Raw genomic sequence first — 21,321 nt, 5'->3', positions numbered from 1 at the left:
AGCACCTCCACACCCAGCTACACAATGTGTGCCTGGTTGTGCTAATTGAGCAGGAATGATTTCACTGGGGTTTAGTCACTAAAACAAAATTATTTGCATACACAAAGTATCTCAACTTTCTTACTGTTCATGGCAGGATCCCAGGGCTATGTTTCGCCATTCCCAAGCAGTCCAGGTTAATTTTGACATCTAGAACAAGGTTTGGGAAGAGAAAAAAATTGTCACACACGTTTGAACACTATTATCCACTGTAGATGTTATTTTAAAGAACTGTAGGGTAGAGCATCTCCAACAGAGTTAACTATTGGCTTCTGCAGCCCTTTGAGCTCTGTCTCTAGTGTGAGTGGAAAATTGGATAGCCCCACTTCTTGCCTGAAGGGAAAGTTCACATAACTCACTAAAAATCTGTGGCATCCTGCTCTTTTCCATGTGTATGAAATATTTCATACAGAATCCCACAAGAACACAGCTCCACATAAAAATCTATTCCAACAGTAGCACAGAAGAAAAAGATCTAATTTTTGCTTTGAAGCTACTCAGGCAGACACTGTTTCAGAATCACAGCCACCACTTCATGTCAATCACTGAATGCATACAAGCCACAGGAGGTACAGAAGTCCTAAACAGAAGTAATACCTTGCACCATGATCCCAAGCCAAGCCCCCTTCTCACAAATCCCCCCAGCAGCTGTTACCACAGCAGGAAGCTCTGGCTGGGCTTGCACAGAGAGCACCAGTCCCAGCAGAGGTAAAATAGCACAAAGTTGCAGTGAAAAGTCATCTTACAGCCATGAACAATGGGATAGAGGGATTTAGGAGGAGACACTGCATTTCTTTTTAATGCTGAAAATATAGCACAACCCATTTGAAAGGAAAACAGCAAACAGTTACCCCAAAACACAAGGAGCAATCAGCAGTGCTGTTATTTGCACAGGCATTAATTTTTTTTTAATTCATTCTAACGTAAAGCAGAGTGAAGAAATGCTGGCAATAACACTGCTGGCTTTCATTTCCTCTGCATTTCCTCTCAGAAAAGAAACAACCAAAAACATTGCACTTGGTAACCCATAGTCTCACACCATTAGCACCAGAAAGTGAGAGTCACTTCTGTAATTCAATGAATGAACAGTATTTTTTCCAATTACAAGCCCTTGCCAATCAAATAATTCATCCAGTTAAAATAATAAAGCAATACTAACAACAAAATCATATAGAAAAGTGCAGGTTAACCAATAATAATGGATCAGAAGCACTACAGGACATTTAAACTTCTTAACCAAAACAAAGGGTTTACCTGAAGATAAGGGGCTAGAACAGTCTTATTTCATGAAGCTTTTGATACTTCTCCTTAAAATGTGTCAAATTATTCTGCTTTTATATATGCACAGCTATGGATGGCAGCAATCAGAATGACTCAAGTTCCAGAACTAAAATGCCATTGTGTCAGAAATGGCACACACAATCCACCAGGAAGCCTCTCACACAGTTTGTTTTGGTGAAGGGTAGAAAGACATGAAGTTAGAAAGTAGTTTCTGGTGGTTTCTTACTCCCTTTAAAACCAGGAGTAAGATCCAGCTCCCCCCACCCCCTATGAGCACATTTTGCCCAACCTGCAGGGTGGCAGAGCCATGTCAGGCTGCTCCAGTGACACACGAGCGTTACACTGCAGGGCCTTGTGAAAGTAATGAAAATCTCAGACAATGTCAGACTTGTTAGACACATCTGGGATGGCACTGAAACAATAAAGTCAATACAAAGACAGCATTTTCTCCTCTGACCCATTCATTTTTTCCTCCTCCCATTTCTTTTTCTGTCATTATTTATTCCTGACTCCTTGTTTAGGACCGTGAAGTGTTGTCATGCAACCTCTTACCTTGCACATTCATGTTTTCCAGTCCAACTCCCTCCTACCATTAATTTTACTAATGAACAAACAATCTGAACTAGTGGTGGGAGCTGGTTACAACCAAAACATGGACTCTTCTGTACACATGTGGGGAAGGCAAGGCACTGCTGCATAGCAGCCCCACACCACGTGCCCTGGCACCTGGCAGCACCACCAGAAGAGTGCCAGCACTGCCATCCCCTCCTTCCACATGAAATATGTCTAAATTCACTCCACACCAGCAGATCATTACAGCCTAACCAAAAAATACACTCATTCCCCATGAGGATGATGAAGAGGGATTTTCTTATTTCAGCTGTAATCACAGGGTTATTTGCAGGGACAAGCCACATTTCTGCCTCCAAGCAGCCCTTTGGCTTGTGAACCTCTGCCCTAGGTTTGGATCTCCTCCTCTAGGAACAGCTGTGCCATGGAAGAGCTCAGCACCCCTTGGCTGCTTGTCCCTGCTCTCTGCCATCAGGCTCCAGCTGAGCTGCTCTTAAGTACTTTCTAACCTATTTACTCAGGATCAACCAATACAAAGGGTGATTATTTAGACTGTTTAAACCACTCCAGCTTATTTTGGTTGACATTCTGCAGAAGAGCTCACATAAATGTTTAAGCTGCCAGAGTAAAGGCTTACAACCCCCTTACTGAAATATTTTCTGCTCCTACAAACGAGGAATGATATCCAACAGCAAGAGAAAGCCAGCAGCAGACAAGAAATCCCTGCTGTCATCCCAAAAGAAGCCAGGACATTTGGCACACTCATAATCACCAAAGAAATCAATTTTAAGAGGAGGGCAAGTCCAGTGTACATCTGTTCAGCCCTTTCTCTCAGAAAAGACATAACTTGGAGCTCCATGAGCCAGGAAAGATATGTAAGCACCTACAATAACACAAACCCCTGCCCCTGGAGGAAGGCAAGAAGTGCTGGTAAAGTCCATCACATCCCCTTAAGGCTACAAGAAAGAGAAAAATGTTACCACCATAGGCTAGACTACTTGCTTACTAAGGTGTTACCAACAATTGTAACTGTTCCTTTATACAGTCATACCAAACACCAGAAAAATAACCAGTGGAAGAAAGTCTACATCGGCATAGCAAGATTTGGGAAGGGAACAGAAACTGCCTTTTTGTTCTGCACATGGGAGGCGCTATCATAACAAGGTCTTGGCGCACCACTGTGGCCCTTAATTATCACCAGCTAAAACACTGGAGAAAAAAAAAAAGGAATGGCAGTAGGAACACAAAATCTCAGTCCCTACCTTCTTGCTACAGGGAAGTGCTAGGGGGGTTGTACCATGGCTCATTTACAGCCTCAAAGCAAACTCTTCCACATATCAAAATTTACATTAAGACAAGGTACTAAACCATTCCTGAAAAAGATTTGCAAAGATACAGGCCAGGCTCTCTTGTAGCACCAACATCACTGAGATAAGTGATGACTTAACAACACTTCTACCAACCCCAAGACAGGTGATAACATGATCATCTCATTATTATGATCCTTTAAATAACAGAACTCTGTTTGGCCATTAAGGACAAAATTCTCAGACTCAGGGGTAAAATGTGATACCAAGCCTCACTTGGATCACAAAACTCCCCACAACAGTCCTTTTAGCATTACAGATGTCAGTGTTTGGTACTACCCAGTTTGGTACTAATAAGGAGCAGAGACAGTGAATGCTGGCACATTTCCTTCCCCATTACAAAGGTGAGGAACTACAAGAGACTGGTCAGATTTGCAGAGCCACCAAGGGAGCGGCATAAGGCAGCTCCAGCAACCTGGTAAATTCAATATTGCAACCTGGTAAATTCAATTGCTGACTTATCTAGATTTTATCCTTCAATTCCTTTGTAGTTTAAGTGTTTAATTACTAATTTCCAGCTTCAGTGTGTAAGTTTGCAAAGTCTTTTGTTTGTATGTCTCATAGGACATACACCCTGGTGGAAATACTTTAATTCCACTGTATAAAAACAAGCTTTACTTAGAACAGCAAACACAAGAGCCCAGATTAAATTTCTAACCATAAAATCATTGCTATATTATAAATTCAACATTGAAGAGAGCAAAACTGGTAATGCTGTTCCTGTTAAAAGCTTCCAACATAAACAAGCAATAAAATTCAGTTGTTAGTAAATGTCAGCAATACAACCTCACATGTATTTTGTAACTTGTAGTTGCTACTACTTAAAAAGTTACTAACACTGAGATGAAAGATGATGGGGGTGGTAGGCATAAAATATTAACACAAGTTTTCTACAATTCTGGCACCATGATAGATAATCAGCTTCTGAAAAAAAAGGAAATATATACACAGAACACATGCCCACGTCTGTAGGATTCTAGTGCTGCTCACAGCTTTCTTTAAATAACGGATGTGCTACTCACTTCCTCAATTCTATTCAAAAACTGTGGGCAGCCATAAACTTGCCCAGAACCACGTGTTTTGTAACACTGAAACTGGTTGAGTGTCAGGCACTGAGAAGCCAGAAGTTGACAAGGCAGAAGAGCAACCCATTTCTCCCTCTTGGCTCCCTTCAAGAGCCAGGTATCTGTCAGCAGGATGCAAAGCAGTGTTTGAATCCTCCAGAACTAAGAAAAAGTCTTCCCCCTTCCTTAATGTAGTATAGAATTTCTGCTTTAATATAAATATTTACCTGAAAACATGAATTTAAGTGTTACATGGATAGTTTGGCTTCCTCACAGATGGAAAGCTAATTGGAGAACAGCAGTCCCAGGAAGAGTTCTTTAAAGGCATCTGGAAACATGACAAGTTTGAAGTGGGAGCAATGCCTTGGTCCTGCTGAGCTGAGTTTGATGCTCCATCCCCAGCATCTGCTGGGAGAAGCCATGCTGCTTTCCCTCCACTCACCTCCTGACACAATTCCTGCCTCTACCTGCGAGAGCAGTAGCAAGGTGTAGCCACAGGGTGAGTTAGCAAACTGATAAAAACATTACTGAGTGGGTAAGTTTCCCATGAGCTAAGCAGCATGAAAGAAATCATCCTGCAATCACTCAAGCATTAGCTCTGCCAATGGAGCTACTCCAGAAGATCAGGGCATAAGGCAGGACCACCCAGAGGCACATTTGATGAATTACCTGCAGCACCAAACTGTCTCCAAAGTCTCCAACATCAGATTTTGCTGAGTGTGTGAATATTCTGCTTAATTTTCAATCTCTAACAAGTTTATGAAGAAGTTTGAAATTTGAAAGAAATATTTTGCATTGTTTTCTTACAGAATTATTTTAAAATGTAAAAACATACTGCAATCATATATGACAGAACCAGAGCTTCAACTTCAGAAAGCCAGTACAGTAAAAATGTACTGGGTATTTCGGATCATCTTCTTAACATACTGCTGGATACCTCCCATTAGCATTATCAGATAAGGTCAGTTATTCAAAGGAATCAAAGTTCTCACAATACTAAATTAAATGCATGTGGAACACATTCAACTTAAACTAGAGAACACCACTCACGTGGAGATCCCAAAGAACAACCAGGAAAAAGGAACTGCGTTGAAATTCACATTTATCTTTGCTTTTTTCAGCCTATAAGATCCTCTCTAATATTTAATCATAATCACTCACACTCATTCTGCTGAATTTTTTCATTACATGGCACCTCACCTCCCTCATAACAATTTGCACTTGACCAGATGGTTATGGTGTGAATAAAGCTCATTTACCATGCACCACGGTTTTCACTTGTCATGATGCTAAATCCTGATCTGCGATTTCTGAATAATAGACTGATAAAATGAGTTTATTTTCATCACCAAGAAAAAAGGAACAAAGTCCTTCCCCCACTGCCCTGCAAAGATGGAAATTAACATTCATACCAGGACTCACATGATGAGTAGCTGAGTACTGCAATATTTGTTAGAACACATACTTTTAAGTCCTCTGAGCAGGGACAGGCACTCAAATCACCCCATCCCTAGTTTTAACCATGAGATCCATGCACCACATTCCCATAAGCTTTGTGCCAACTGTTTTTCTTCTTGTGAGGTGGAACAGCTTAGACAGGACCTCTGTCCTAAAGCAGCTTACACCTCCCACTTCAGGCAAATAAAGAGACTTCTGAGAGGCAGGACAAACAAGTCCATATGCCAGGAGGCAGGAGCCAAAGCAAGTGTCTGACATCACAGGTAAATAGTCCTGCTGCTTTGCCTGCTGACAACCAGGTCTGCTCTGGTCCCATCCACACCTGCACAGAGAACAGCAGCAGTTTTGCTCTCTCAGTTGCCTTCCATGTGCATCACTGTCTGGGCACCCTCCAGAGAAGGGGCTCTTGAAAAGGGAGAGCAAAATGTGCAATGCGACAACTCAAGCAGGCATGGGGCACCTGGTAAGATTGATGGTCTTTAATAAGGAAATGGAGCAAGGTCTGAAGTTTTCCCCAAAATTTAAGCAGTTACAAGTCAGGGCAAAAGCTCTAAGAACTTATTTAAAAGCAAAACTTCTGTTCACAAGCTATTTTCATTTGTACTTTCTCCTGTACATAAGTTTGTTCATATTTTAAATATTTCACATTGAAGAAACCAAGCAGAATAGCTGGCATTGCAGAACAAATCTCACATTTCACAACTACGGAACACACCACCAAGCAGCTGCACCAGTCACAAAGAAGGTAAAACAAAAGCTCCAAGGAATCATATGACCATTGTCATTAGTCTTAACAAAGCACTGTTTCCATAAAAAGAAATTGAATTACGTATTTCCTACAGCAAGTTTAAAGCAAAAACATCAATAATATAAATCAGTAGCTGGGGCATTCTTCAAAAAGTAGTACAGCCAACTCACTTGAAAACAGCTTCTCAGAACAGGCATGGAAGACCTCAAATTCATTACAGGACACTGAACATGGAAAGTCACCCAAATTTTCTTAGTTAGTCTTCTGAAATACACAAGTCAATTAAAGGAGTCAGGTTTAAATTTTGTTGCAGGTTGCAAGCTCCTCCTGGGTTCAAACAGATCCCTTCCTACCTCAAAATTCAAAAGATATCTTCAGGAAATCCACTTCTGAAAGACTTCTGTCACCAACACTAAGTCACACATTCCAACTCCCTGTATCTCCCACCCTATTGCACTTATAGGTTCCCTTGCCAGAACCTCCTGGTACAGGATATAGGCTGTCTGCACTGCAAATGCACCCCAAAACACCTCCTCTTGTGTAAAGCCCTCAGAAACAAAGCTTTATGAAAATAAGTCATAATATTTCATAATAATGAATAATTTCATAATCAGCATTCATAATAATTCAGATAAAATCGGAAATTTTTTCAATTCCCCTGAATGCCCACTGAAAGCATCCCTTTGCACCAGAGACTACAATCTAACATTGTTTAATTACTTTGTAGCTTTTCAAAGAGCTTTTGGCTTAGGGCAAGCCAATACACTGAGAAAAGTTTCTTCCACAGAAGTGTTTCTAATTTATCCACAAAGCCCTAATCTCACAATTTTAATAAATCTGTTGCATCACAAATAGTTAAAAAAAAAACATAAAAATGTTTCCAGACAGTACTCTGACAATGCAATACAGCTGTGAGAATTAAAAAGACCTGAAAGTAGAGAACCTTGAAAGGAAAGCAGAACATATGTTGCCCCATCTATTTAAGCTTTTACCTCCCACTCACACTGACACCCATAAACACTATGCCAGATCTGTGATAAAAGCATCCATCCCTGTGAAACCAGCCCCAGGCTGCCAAAATCAACTCTGATAAGCTATTAAGAGTCATTAGAAAAGATTTTCACTATTGATACAGTGAAACAGCCAAACACTGAATATGTTCTGAGACTGCTATCCTTAAAACACTTCATAATTGTTCAATTTTTGCCATAGCGCAGTTTCACAGAAAGTTTTGCCAGCATAGATATATCATCTAAAATTGTAAAGGGGAAAAAAAAAAGCCATATACTAGGCATCACAACTATTTCAGCAACCTAACAACCATGAAAAATATGAGCATTTCTGACAGCTTTGCTTGTAGTGTTTGTGGAGGTGATAGAGTAGTGCTAGCAGAAACACTCCCAGCAGAACACACTGCAGATTCCTTTGGAACCTCTACCAACACTTTCTTTGTAGTGTTGATTAATGATCCCCTTCTAACAGCTAGACCACACCAAGAACATAGAGCCCTGGAGGTAACTTCAGTGATACCTCTAGATCCAGACAACCTGGGTTTGATGACCATTGTCAAAGAAACCATAGAAGTATCATATTACACTGAGATATATTCAACATTAGATAGCTTGTTGATTTTTGGTTTTTTGTTTTTTCATTTTGTTTTCATTTTTCTCAGCCTGTTAGAAAACAAAACAAAGGAAAAATCACACCTGTGACTAGAATTCATAGAACAATTTGGGTTGGTAGGGACCTCAAAGATCACCTGGTTCCAACCCCCCTGCCATGAGCAGGGACATCTTCCACTGCACCAGGTTGCTCAATGCCCCATCCAACCTGGCCTGGAATTCAGGGGGAAAAGGCAAGGCCTTACTTTGTATGCCCAACCCCACTGTGCCTCTAGACAGGTCATGTGCCAGCAGAAGAACCCTTCCTGCAGCAGCTACATCTCACTTCCCCTCTGAGCCTCCCGTACCAGCTGCACACACTCCCTTCCCTGCTTGGCCCCCACAGCTGCCCGAGACGATCCCAGTGCTCAGCTTCCCTCCACAGACACGCTCTGCTGGCATCTGGGGGGCTCCACTGCAAACTAGACCAGGGAATCTGGGCATAACCCTTCTCTTCTGGTGGGGTACACTTGCTGTGCTGCTTCATACATCACCAGAAGTTATGCCAATGATGCCATGAATTGCAGAAGTCTGCAAGCCACAATTACTGCTACAGATCAGGTACAGTTGAACTACGGCCTCAGATGACATTCAGTTTAGTGAATCTTTTACAGAAGAGCAGAAGAAATTATTTAAAGTAATAATAATAAAAAAAAGCTAGCTGGGGCAAAGTCACTTTAATTCATTTTTGACACCTAGAGTCATTGGCTCACTAGAAGCAGTCTTGCTTCTTTGAAGCAGAGCAGCATGCTAATTTGCGCTGGCACCTCATTACAATTTTTTGAACTTTAGAAGTGAAGGAAAATGTTTAGAAGCACAATTTTGAAAATCATAGAATCAAAGAGATCACAAGAAGTGCATTCAGGATAGCATTCAATCCAAGTTACTACACAAATTATTTTTACTATCAACACTCTGCAGCATATTCTAGTATTAACCAGGACTGCAGAACAAGCTCTACCATGAAATCAGAGAAGTGGGAAGAGTGCCCTGAAGGTTATTCATTAGCATTATCTCTATGTGTAGCTCACTGGGGAAAGAATAAGGAAAACTCCTCTGTGGCATTCTATTCAAATGTATGAGGCATATTTAAATGAGTGAGGGAAGTATTTCTGATGCAGATTTCACAGCAGGTCCAAGACAGCATCAGTTTCATTAACACTTAGAACATCCAAGCTGAAGAGCCCTTTGCCATACAAATCTGAAAAAGACGTGCACCTTGCATATCCTGAATTATACAAAGGAGCCGAGCCAAGACTCCTAGAGTTCTTAAGTTAACATCGCACTTTTCATACGGAGGCGAAAAGTCCTGAACAGTACCTACTAAAAACAGAGCCTGGCCTAAATTTTATGAGAACAGGGAGAAGAGGAAACTGACAAGTTAATTACAACCTACAGCTACGTCCCCCTTTCTAATGGCTGTACCTCAGAACTAATCCCCAAAACTCCTTCCCGCACCCAGACCTCCTCCAGCCTTTTTAAGGACCAGGGAACAATAAACACTGAGGAGCAGAACGGGCCGGGTGAAGGAAGAGAACGATTACAATGGCTGCACAACAAAGCCTCGGAAAGGAGAGTTAAAGATACTTTTTGCGAGCGGCACAAGCTCCGCAGCCCGGTCCGCACACGCCGCCAGCCGCGACCCCGGCCGGGACACTCGCGCTGTGTCCCCAGCCGCTCCCAGCCGTGACCCCCGTCCTGCCGGACCCCGTCCCTGCCCCGCCGGGCACGGCGCACTTCGGCTCTGCCCGGCTCCGAGCACCCCTCGCTGGGTGCCCGCTGGGATGGGGGCACTCCCGTCCGCGCTCCCTCCCCAGGGGGACCGCGCTGCCGCACGCCGCCCCCCGGCACAGGGGTCACCGCCCGCCGCCCCCAAAGCGCACCCGGGACACGCCGGTCCCGTCCCGCACGCAGGGAGCCCCCGCCGGCAGCAGCGCTCCCCGCGGCCTCCGAGCGGCCCCCGGTGAACGGCGACCCTCGGGGCAGCCCCTCCGCTGCGAGGCAGCCCCCCCGCGCCGCTCACTGAGTGCGGCCCCGCTCCCCCCGCGGCCGCAGAGGCCCCGCAGGACGCGGCCCCGCCGGGCCCCCGAGCGGAACAGAACCGAGCCAGGTCCCCGCGCCTCGCCCTCACCTGCGGCTGCGGCCGCCCGGCCCCGGCCGCGGTCCCGCTCCGGAGCGTCCCCGAAGTGCCGAGCGCGGCCCCGCTCCCCGCGCGCGCCCGGCCCGCCCCGCCCGGCCCCGCGTCACCGGCGGGTGCGCACTGCGCCTGCGCGGGGCGGGAAGGCGGGGAAAGGGGCGGGGCCTCTGTGAGGGGAGGATCGGAGAGAAAGAGGGAAGGAGGGCGAGAGAGGGATGGAGAGAGGGAAGAAAGAAAAGAAAGAAAAGAAAAGAAAGAAAAGGAAGGAAGGAAAGGAAGGAAAGGAAGGAAAGGAAGGAAAGGAAGGAAAGGAAGGAAAGGAAGGAAAGGAAGGAAAGGAAGGAAAGGAAGGAAAGGAAGGAAAGGAAGGAAGGAAGGAAGGAAGGAAGGAAGGAAGGAAGGAAGGAAGGAAGGAAGGAAGGAAGGAAGGAAGGAAGGAAGGAAGGAAGGGAAAAGAGGGTAGAGGCCACAGCGCACAGCAGTAGCAGGTCTGCCAGCAGGGCTTGTCTCCAGCTTGTCACCTTGGTGCATCACAAGGTGCTAGAACAGCAGGGAGGACAGAAAGAGGCAGCAACTGTCATAAAATCACAGAATGGTTTGGGTTGGAAGGGACCTCAAAGACCATTTAGTTCCAACCCTCCTGCCATGGTCAGGGACACCTGCCACTAGACCAGGTTGCTCCAAGCCCCATCCAGGCTGGCCTTGGACATTTCCAGGAATGGGGCATCCACAGCTTCCCTGTGCCAGTGCCTCAAACAAGCCTCAAAGTAGATAATTTCTTCCCAATATCTAAACTAAACCTACTCTCCTTCAGTTTGAAGCCATTCCCCCCTGTCCTGTCACTACACTTCCCAATGAAGTGCCCCTCTCTGTTTTCCTTGCAGTCCCCTCTCAGACACCCTCCAAGTCCTTGGTGGCCTAGGGAATGTGAGTGATAGACACAAAAGCATCTCCTCGTGTTCTCCAGGGGATTCATTTGGGATCAGCAACATTACCAGGTGAAAGGCAAGCCACAAGCTGCTGCCCCAGCCAGAGTGTTGGCTCCTGGAAAGCTCAGAATTGCTTCACCTGCTGCCATAACGCTGGAGGATGCTAACCCTGAATTTTCTTCACAGTCCTCTCTTTTCATGTGGCCACATCTTTGATTTGGGAACTGCTGTTCTTCTGCTGTTCTGTATTGTTTCCTGTAAACACATCTTTAATTACTGAACCCCCAACATTCAGCAAATTTTTGACTGCAGGTAATCCTGGGGCAAATAATGCCTCAGTTAAACCCAGTCAACCCTAATGAAGTTATAGGAATTTTAGCAATGCAATTGAGGGCAGAACTTGATGCAAAACTAATTATGAAGCCATAGGTAACCTTCCAGCCAAGGCTGCAACCAGCTCCTTATTCTTTTAACCCTGGAGGAAAAGTTGAAACTCCTATGAGACCATAACACACCATTTGTGAGTTGTGTATGTCAAACAGCACTTGCTTTTAAAGCTGCTTTTTATCTGGACATTTTTTGCATTGCCTTATCAAAGCCAGTGCAGCATCAATCTCAGAGCAAAAGCTATCCTGGTTGAGTAACTCTCTAACAGATTTTGCTATGGGCGGTTTTGGGTTCACTTCTGTTCTCCTCACATCAGTGAGAGCAACTGAAGCAAATTCAGGCACAAGGAACCAACTCACCTCTACTCTGAAGCTGACAAGAAAATCAGTATCTCAGTTGCAGAAGAAAGCATTTTTTGTGTATATTTTTCCAACTCTTGTCCTTGAAAATGACCTCTAGCATGAGCCAGTGCTAGTCTCGACTTACCTTTACAAAACTTTAAGAAGAATTCACTTCTGCTGAGAAGAGACATGGACAGAGTGACACACTGGGTATCACACAAATGTTCCCAAATAGAATAACTCCAGTATAGGAATGTGCTCAGTCACAATATTTTACAAAAAAATGTTGCAACCATGAGTTCTTCACCTTTTTGCTTCTTTCTTTCCATTAGAAAAGAAAGTAAAATTTGCCATTTAGACGGACAGTAGCTATAAAACACATGCCACTCCAGATATTGCTTTTTTTTCCTACTGCTCTTTTTTATCCCAAAGCAAGGTAATCTCTCCAATGCGCATGTAACTTCCAACAGCACAGAAACTTTCTGATCCTCTTTGTTCATTTACCTGGCAAAAGATGTTTTTTTACAGGTCAGGTTCCATCTCATTTCACAGTTGAATATTCTTCTTTTTTGTTTTTTTGCTTTGGTGGGATTTTTTTGTTTGTTTGGGTTTTTTTGTTTGTCTTGTTTTGGGTTTTTTTGTTTGTTTGTTTGTTTTTTACTAAGGACTTGGCAAATGAATCAAGTGTTTATACTGCTCCAGTGTTCTTCCAACAGTTCCAGCCTGAAAACCAGGCAAGTTTTCCTGGTCTTTACCAGGGACCTGTAAGCACCAAATTCCTGCATGCATCTGGAAGCCCCCAGGAGCCCAGCTGTGCTGGGGAAGGCTGCAAAGTTCTGTTCAGCAGACCTAGGCTTGGTCCCTAAGGAGTTCTTCTTGAAAATACACGTACTAGGGTTGCTTAGGTATTACATTGTCATTAAAAAACTTGTTCTAAGCATACTTTTCATACTTTTCTTTGATGCCTGTTATGTATTTCTCTGTAAGAAATCCACCTGAAATTTGCTGTAGACTCTCTGTCAGGCATCTCAAAGTATAAACACAAGACAAATACACAAAATTACTAATACAAAGCAATTTACAAAGTAAGATTCATACATAATTATAATATATATTACATACTATACTACAGCAAGACAGTATTCACAAACATTTCCTGTGTAAGTCTACTTACAGAATAAGTTCTTTCAAAACAGCATTCTAAGTACTTATGCTGACAAATCTGATACAATTTGATAATTATACTGAACATAATTTGGTGTGATCATACATGCTTTCAGCATCTAAGAACAGTATAAAAAATGAACAGTTACCAGTTCAGGCAGAGCAGGTTATATCTACCTCACAATCACTTTGCATTGATATTACAGATTAGAGACAGCAATATCCATTAAGCAACAGTATTTCCTGTTCAGAAATTATACAACTCGATTTTATCTCTAAAGAAACACGTACCCACCACCACCTGAGCTCCAAACAATTCTGAGCTTTTGCCATAAATTGTAACAGAATCACAGCACTTGGGTAGAGGAGAAATACTCTCTATTAAGTTTCAATTGCTTGTGGCAACATTGATTCACGATTTGCTGTTCTGCAGGTAGGTACTGTCCAACTTGATCTGAGCATGTGAGGAGCTGCAGCTCACTTGCAGTGAGTACCCACACGTGTTTAAGGCAGCACTTCTGCAGCTCTTTCAGCCAGCATTGCCTGCCAAAGTGTACTGGAGCATCCATGACCCCTTCTCCAAGAGCACGGCTACAGGTGGAGATGCATCTATGTGCTTCCAGATGTGAAATGAGCTCTGCTGCAAGAATGCTTTTTAGTTCCTCTTACTTTCTTTATTCCACAATTTAGAAAAGTTACTTTCAGGATTTATACCTTTTCAATAATGAAAATGTTCTTGTAGGACAGATCTGCATATTCATGCCACAATAACAGCCTCACAAAATTAAAATCATTCTAAAATGAGAGGCGAGGTGCATATTTGTCAAGCAGTAAACACTGAAAATGTTTTGTGGTAAAAAATCATTCATTTTAAGTGTTTTTAAAGCTGGCTTTCCCCCTCAAGACAGCTTGATTCCAGCCACGCACGTTGCATTTCCAAAGTTCACTGACAACTCTGGCTCCCGCTAATGCACAAAAAATCCTACGGAGCTGGAGTAGAAAGGAACATCTGCTGAGTACAGGCAGTGCTGAGCTCCCAGCTGTTCCTGCAGGCTGCCATCCCATCCCATCCCATCCCATCCCATCCCATCCCATCCCATCCCATCCCAAGGCCAGGAACAGCTTGGCACCAACCATCGGGAGGGGCTCTGTGGGCACAGCCTCCAGCAGAGAGAGAGGGAGCTGAGCAGCAATCCCCACCTTTGCTGAGGCTGGTGAAGCCCCATAAAAACTCTTCATTCAGAGTGGAGTGTACCTACATCCTGTTCTTGGTGTTTCCCCACACTGTGAGTTGGACATTTCCCCCAGAAGGTAATCAAAATAAAAATCCCTGGAGGGCAGAGCAGTGCTCTATAACTTTGTCCAAGTCCACCTCCACTTCCAACAGCACCCAGGAGATACCAGCCACTTTCCAGGAACATAAGCAAGGAAAGCCTCCCAATTTCTCAGATATTTCCTGTAAGAAAGACAGCCTGGCAGCCTCTCTCCCTGTCCTGAGATGCAAACATGGGATACTTCTGGTGCGCAGCATGAAAAATGGAAATTCCACCTTCCAGCCTCATGCTTTAGGGCAGAGAAATGGGTATCAGCTTCCTCACCACCCAAGCACTGGTCAGATCAGAGCCAGCTGAGGTGCACAGAGACACAGCCATGCCTCCCCAGACAGCTGCAGGCAGCCCTCAAAAGTAAATAACATTAAAATATATATTAAAGCTTTATCAAAAAGATATTTGAAATGTCTCTCCTTGCACAGTCAGTGCTTTTACATTACAAAAGTACCAGATATTAGAGTAGTTCCCAGTGCTTGGAAGAGGAAATAGCTGCCTGGTATGTGCTGGCACACAAAAGCATTCTAAATTAAATTATAATACTGATAAATCCTGCACACTCAAGTCTTGATTTTCAAACTTTTTTTACCATCCATAGCCAATTAGGGCTAAACAACAACCTAAAAATTAATTTTTCTTGCTTCCACTTTGAATGCCTCATCTCTCTTTGCCCTCTGAATGTTTTGTTGCTCTTTGCCCTCCACACAGTCACCCACCACTGAAATGGCAATTACTGGGGCAGCAGAGAATCACAGACAGCTTGGACAGCTTGCCTTCTCTGCCAGGCAAGCTCACCACAGAACAGAGAATAAATCAGCATAAACAGCTTTGCTACTCCCAGAGAAACATTTCCAATGTAAATGGAACATCTCACTGGAGAGACATAGTTAAAATATTAAAATATGTAGGAAGGGGGAGTTAGTTTGGCCACTAAGCATTAAAATTCATCATGCAGAAGAAAAAGAAGACAGAAAACATTTAGGTTAAAATTGATCCAAATCTTAGGAGTTCAGGAAGAAAATGAAATGTGAAGGGAGTAGAAGGAAGGATGGGGAGATGAGAGAAGATGACTGCAGGGAGTACAGTCTGTAACTAGCATTCAGGCAGAAAGGAGGCCATCCCGAGCAGGCGGAGATTTAAATGCCTCAAGGACTCGCAGTGGTTCTAAAATTTAACCCAACAATTACAAAGAGAGAATCTGACCTAAATACGCCGCTGACATCCTTACATTGTCCAGTGCAGCAATAACCTCTGTAGTTTGAGGCCATGAAGGACTGATATAAAAGCAACACTGACATTTTCATGCCATTTTTAAAACATGCCAAGATTGCTGATCGACTTATTCTTTTCAAGACATACTAGCAGATTTTACATTCTGTATCACACCAGCTTTGCATAAAAGGGTGAAGTGGGCATCAGACAGTCAGAGATCCATTGCCCAGGGTATAGCTTCTTGTGGTGGACACACAAAATGTTTTACCCACTTTGTCGTGCAGAGTGTGATTGCAACATTTCCATTTGTAGCGAGGACTGCCTCATCTTCAGTTGACTAAATTGTTGTGGAAGCCTTCCTTGGGAACATAAGCACTGACAAACAAACTTTACCAGCTGCAGTCTGCCCCAAGTCCTAGCCCCAAGTCTTCCCTTACCTCAAAGAATTTCACTTAAAAAATAAATAGCAGTGGAACTTGTAATTTCCAAAAGTAATTTTGGAGTTTATCATGTTTTTCCTCCAGCGAAAATCAGCAAAGCAGAATTTCAGATTTAGAGGAATAGCTATTTTTAACAAAGATTTCTTCATGCTATAATATGTTATAATAAAATATCACAATCAAAAGATCAGAGAGTACTCTTCCTTGGCTGAGGTAGAGAGCCATTTGGGAGACAGGGCAGGCTGCACGTTGTGTTTGAACTCGGTGCAGGACTCAGTCAAGACATTTCTTTGGTAATTCAGGTATTCTTCCACAACAGCTTTCATTTTTAATACAAGAATTTTTCTGTAAAGTCTTTCCTTGCTTGCTCTCTTTGAGATTCAAATTTATAAAGAGTGAATCAACTCAATAATTTATATGTATTATTTCTCTACATTGCATTTATCTTGATTTCCTATACACATTTTGAGGCAGCCCAGAGAAGGGTAGGAATCTGAAGTTTGAGTTATAGATTATCAGCAAGTCCAAAGTATCAATTGTCTGGGTTTTTGTAATGTCAGATTTGTATCTTCCTTGTGTCTTTTCTAAAGTTTGGCTTGTTTTATAGCTTTTACAGTCATGGGGGGAAAATAGCCAGATGTAATTCTTTCTCACTTTTAGGCAAAAAGTGAAGTAGTCCAAGTCAGGAAGTGTTTCCAACAAATGTCTGAGGAAAAAAGCAAAATACAATACTTTCTTTCAATCCTATACATTTCCAAAATGCACTACAATAAGGTGTTTGCTATCATTCCCATCAATCTCTCTCTCTCTTTTTTTTTTTTAATGTCTGTACAGCAGCATTGAGCTTTGAAGTGCCAGCATGGGGATACTTTATGATTCATGAAATAATTATGTTTGCATTCAGCATATACAAGTTCCAACAGCCAACAGAAGTGCCAGGTTAATCAATGTGTTCTGCACTGTTCTTCTAGCTTGAGCAGCAACTGGAACAACACTTTTTGCACAGAATTACTAATCACCACAGACAACTACTTCCACCACTGTAGACTGTGTATTCTCCAGGCTAAACAATTTGTCATTGCACGCTTATTCTTTTGTTCCCTGCTGGCAAATGTTTCTAACTCCTTTCATATGACTGCAGGGCAGCTTTCAGAACATGACAGGAATTTTAAAACACTAATAATAATTCTCAATTTGAGTAAAATCAGCTTACTTTTTAACTCATAAAACTGGTGTTACAGGTCTTTCTTATCACCAAGAGGAAATGGGAGTTCAACACTGCCAGGAATGCAATAAATAACATCACTTTCATCTTCGTTTCCTTTCCCACAGGTGGGGATGAACAGGGAACAAGTGCCAGCAGAGGAAACTGCTTCAGCCAACACAGTTCAGCCAGGATGCAGGAGAAGTGGCCTGTGCCAGATGGAGGGATTATATATACAATTTCCCCTGGAGCAAGAGGGAGAGCAGTGGCTCTTGATGAAGCAGTGGAGCCTTACAGTACAGCACTGCACTCCTCGTTTGCTCACTGCACATGGCATAATCCATATGCTGGTTTGATACCTGGGAATTCCTTCCTGTAGTGAGGAAAGTAGCGCACCTTAATTTCTTTATAATTAGCAGTAAGGATAGAAAATGTGGAATTCTGGAAACCCTTGTATGTCTTAATAATTTATCACTACAATATCAAGACAAGATATGAACTTCTGTTGTGTATTATTTTTCCTATCACAAAAAGAAAGGTAATAAAGGCTGTATTTTGCCTGCCTCTTGCAAACACTAGTGCTGATGTCTGGAGCACTGCTCATTTGAAAGTTGTAGGATCTGATCAAAGTTGGGTGTGACACAACCTGGCCATGTCCTGGCAGAAGAGCTGCCTCTGACCACCCCTAAAATCACAAAAGCAGTGAAAGCAACTGTGTGCTCTCATTCTCCACAAAGTGAGCTGCTAAATGGGCTTTCTGCAGCAGTCAATAGCTCTTATATCAAAGCAATCTGTCTTTAGGGTTCACTCCCAATTAGAGATCACAATGAATATAAAATAAATTATTGATCGCTGTCAGGAAATACATTAACAAATCCATCTCCAAGCAAGAGCAGCTCAATGGTTCCAAGTGGAGCAAATTAAGTGACTGGCAGTGGTGTGGAATGACTCCATTCATCAGCTGAGCTCATCCACCAGTAAAGCATCTTAGAAAACCTTCTGAGCCACACCAAAATATGGACAGGAGAACAACACAAGACTACCCAGTGGCCATTTCCCAAAATAATGCTTCAAAAAAAGTTTCACATTGCCACAGAATAAAATGTAGTGCCTCATCATGATATTCCCAAAGGCAAGGAAATCTGCCCTGAGGCATATTCAGGCACCTCTAGTAAGGCTAACCAGCACTGCAGCAACAACAGTGAAGGGTTTATTTCTACAGAGGTAAACAAATTGTTGTGAAATGTGCTTGAACCACTGAGATGCTGCAGTGCGCACAGCATCAGCAGAACCCAGTGACACCAGCTATCTCATTACAGGGTATTTTACTGCAGTAGCTGTATGGATATAAATCCTAAGTTTTGAGCCATGACTGCAGTGTAAGTCTGTGTCTTTATTTTTCTATGCAGTAGAAGGATAATGACTGTGGAGAGAAAACAAAGATGTTCAGTCCAATACTTTATCTACAGGGGAGCATTTCAGCTACTGCATCCTGAATAGGTAACACCAAGATCTGTTACAGCAGGGAGGGCAGAGGCAACTGATCCTGAATTCCTATGTCTAAATGGTATAAGGAAAGTAAAATTCAGAAACAAAAGTGCAACATAACACGTATTGGAAAAGAAACAGGCTGAGCTACTTGAAAGGTTCACAGCCTAGCTCCTGAACAGGCTATGCAAGGTGTGCCCATAAATGTCCATGCTGACCACTGAGATTTACTCTCTTCAGGAGCTTTCTAAGGTGGGCTTCATTTAGAGAGGGATATTTGATCATAAACAACAACAATCAGAGTATAGTACGATGGTTTCAGTACTTCTAGTCTATAATCTTTACAGCATAATGCCAGGTAGAAGTTTCATGAATCTGCATATTCCTGTTCTGTATCACTCAATAGGTTACCCTAAATTTTGTGTATGAGAGAGGGCACAGCAAAGAGTATCAGTATTGACAGAAACCTGGATCACCATCAGCTCTCCTGGCTGTGCCCCAGCACTGATAAAACACTGCTGGTTGTTGCGGCGGTAGTGGGGACATACTATTTTAATATCAAAACTTGATTCTCTGTGTTATGGCAGAAGTTCTCAGCAGTGTGTCTCCCTTCAAGGAGACCAAATGAATTAGCATAAAGTGGGGGTTGTAAATAACAGGTCATCAGTATTGGCAGGGAAATTATAGGTGTTTGGCAGCAGGATAAATAGTGGAGGTGAACCTGGCCAATTGCTTTTGAAACTCCTTATTTAGTGCTGGCCCCAGCTGCAGGCTCTGATGGCTGTAAACACTGTCCTTGAAGAATGGGAGGGAGATCCCACAGAGCATCTGTCCATAGGGTATAGTGGCAAGCCCTTACACTAAACAGGGAAACACAGTATAGAAAACAATATAATAAAATGGGGTGCCTGTGTCAGTGAAGCTGCACTTCATTTGGCTCAACACATCATTGAAAATTATTTCCATGAAACTATATAAGAAGTGTTTTCAAAATATTCTTGAAAGGCTCCTGGAAACAGTTGTGAATGTCTGACAAGCAAGCACAGCGAGTACTCCTCTTTGTGCCAGTAAAACCAGAGGCACGGGAGCTAGTCCTGAGTGTCTTTTCTCCAGGGTTTTGTTGTCTGGGCTCTGTGACAGTGGTTTTTATGTGATGACTGGAGCCTGCACAGCTAGGAATTTGTGGAGCTTTACAAGGCTGATATTCCATTTTCTTTCAAGTGCCCCAGATATCTGCTCTCTAGCAATCCCTTCGGTGCCAGGGAGAGATATCCTTAGGGAAGCTCTAATCCAGGTGGTCAGGCAGAGAGGGGAAAAGAAAACTGGCTCTTCATTTCTCTTCAGGAGGAGAGGTTGCAAAGCACACAGTCCATGGGCTGGCTATGCCTTGCAGGCTGTCCTCTCTAGCCCATGATTAAGGATGCAGTTAATGGTCTTTTGCCATTCCACAGCTGAGCAGGATCACTTGATCCCTCAGGAAGGTCCCAGGTGCCTTTCTGAGGACGCTGAACGCTCTGTTGTGTCTGGGTGTACTGTATCACACCCATGTGACACTGCCTCCCTTCCCTGCCTTGGCACACTTGTCACTGTCTGGCAGAGGGGCTCTTGCTGTTTCTTTCCACTCACATGTCCTGGACACCCCAGCCACAGTCAATTTCCCTTGTGTGGGCAGACGTGAAGCTGGGGGAAACAGCCATTGCAGCACACATCCTGCTGGGATGCTCAGAGCCATCCTGAGCATGCAGTGATGCCCAGTAAATTCGGGGGCTAGGTTTGGATTTGCTGGTTTGGGTTTTTTTTTTTAATTCAGGGAGGAATTTAGTGCATATTTTAAAATTATTTTTAGTATACATGTAATATTTTTAATATTCAACTTCATTTCCTGGCCAGTCCATGAGTCCCAGTGGAGGGTTGTGCCTTCTCTGTGACTCCTCCTGGCAGAGAGCCAGTTTATTAAAAAATGAAATGAGGATTCTCATTAAATGAGAAAAATAATATCCACCCTCAGAGCTTCTCTGTCTCAAGGCAGAGCTTCTTAACCCTTTCTTTAGTCTCCTTGCATGAACTTTTTGTGTGTGGTACCCCAGAGGGAGTTCCCAAATACCATGGGCTTTTCAGGAGAAAAAAATACATTGAGGTACTTCCCATGACTATTTGTTTCATCAGCAGACTTAGCATTAAAAATGCACATTTCTGACAGCAGCAATTTTTACTGTTCCTACCACATTATCGCCCAGGATATCTGAAAAAAAATTACTGCTTCTCCCTCACCACATCTTTCCTAGTTGCCTGCGGTGCTGCTGATGCCTGAGAATGCAGCAGGTATGCTGGATGCTGCCTGCTTTTTACTATGCAGGTTTTAAGGGGTAGTGAGGAATTGCACTTCAATACAGTGCATCTGAATTTTAATTGAATTGTAGCCTGCAGCTAAGTGGAAAGACCTGAAAATGAGATTTCAGTGTTTCACTCAAGAGTTGATGTTCCACCATAGCTCTGAAATAAC

General features: G+C 43.1%; 1 protein-coding gene across 2 annotated transcripts in view; it reads right to left on the bottom strand.

Annotated features, from left to right (window-relative positions):
* The window catches only part of KLHL13 (kelch like family member 13), an 80,929-nt gene extending 70,534 nt beyond the window's left edge, over nt 1–10,395 (bottom strand). The window contains exons 1-2 of one of the 2 annotated variants that reach the window (XM_053955822.1): nt 10,320–10,382; nt 125–189 (exon numbers count right to left, since the gene is read on the bottom strand). The gene's annotated coding sequence lies outside the window, so the exon portion shown is untranslated. Of the gene's footprint in view, nt 1–124; nt 190–10,319 lie in introns of both variants that reach the window. The other variant, XM_053955823.1, reaches the window with a different exon arrangement.
* Nucleotides 10,396–21,321: the final 10,926 nt, after the last annotated feature.

The sequence above is a fragment of the Vidua chalybeata genome, chromosome 14 (assembly GCF_026979565.1).
Source record: "Vidua chalybeata isolate OUT-0048 chromosome 14, bVidCha1 merged haplotype, whole genome shotgun sequence".
Lineage (NCBI taxonomy): Eukaryota > Metazoa > Chordata > Aves > Passeriformes > Viduidae > Vidua > Vidua chalybeata.
Note: the sequence above shows the minus strand (reverse complement) of the source record. Positions and strands in the feature narration are given on the sequence as shown.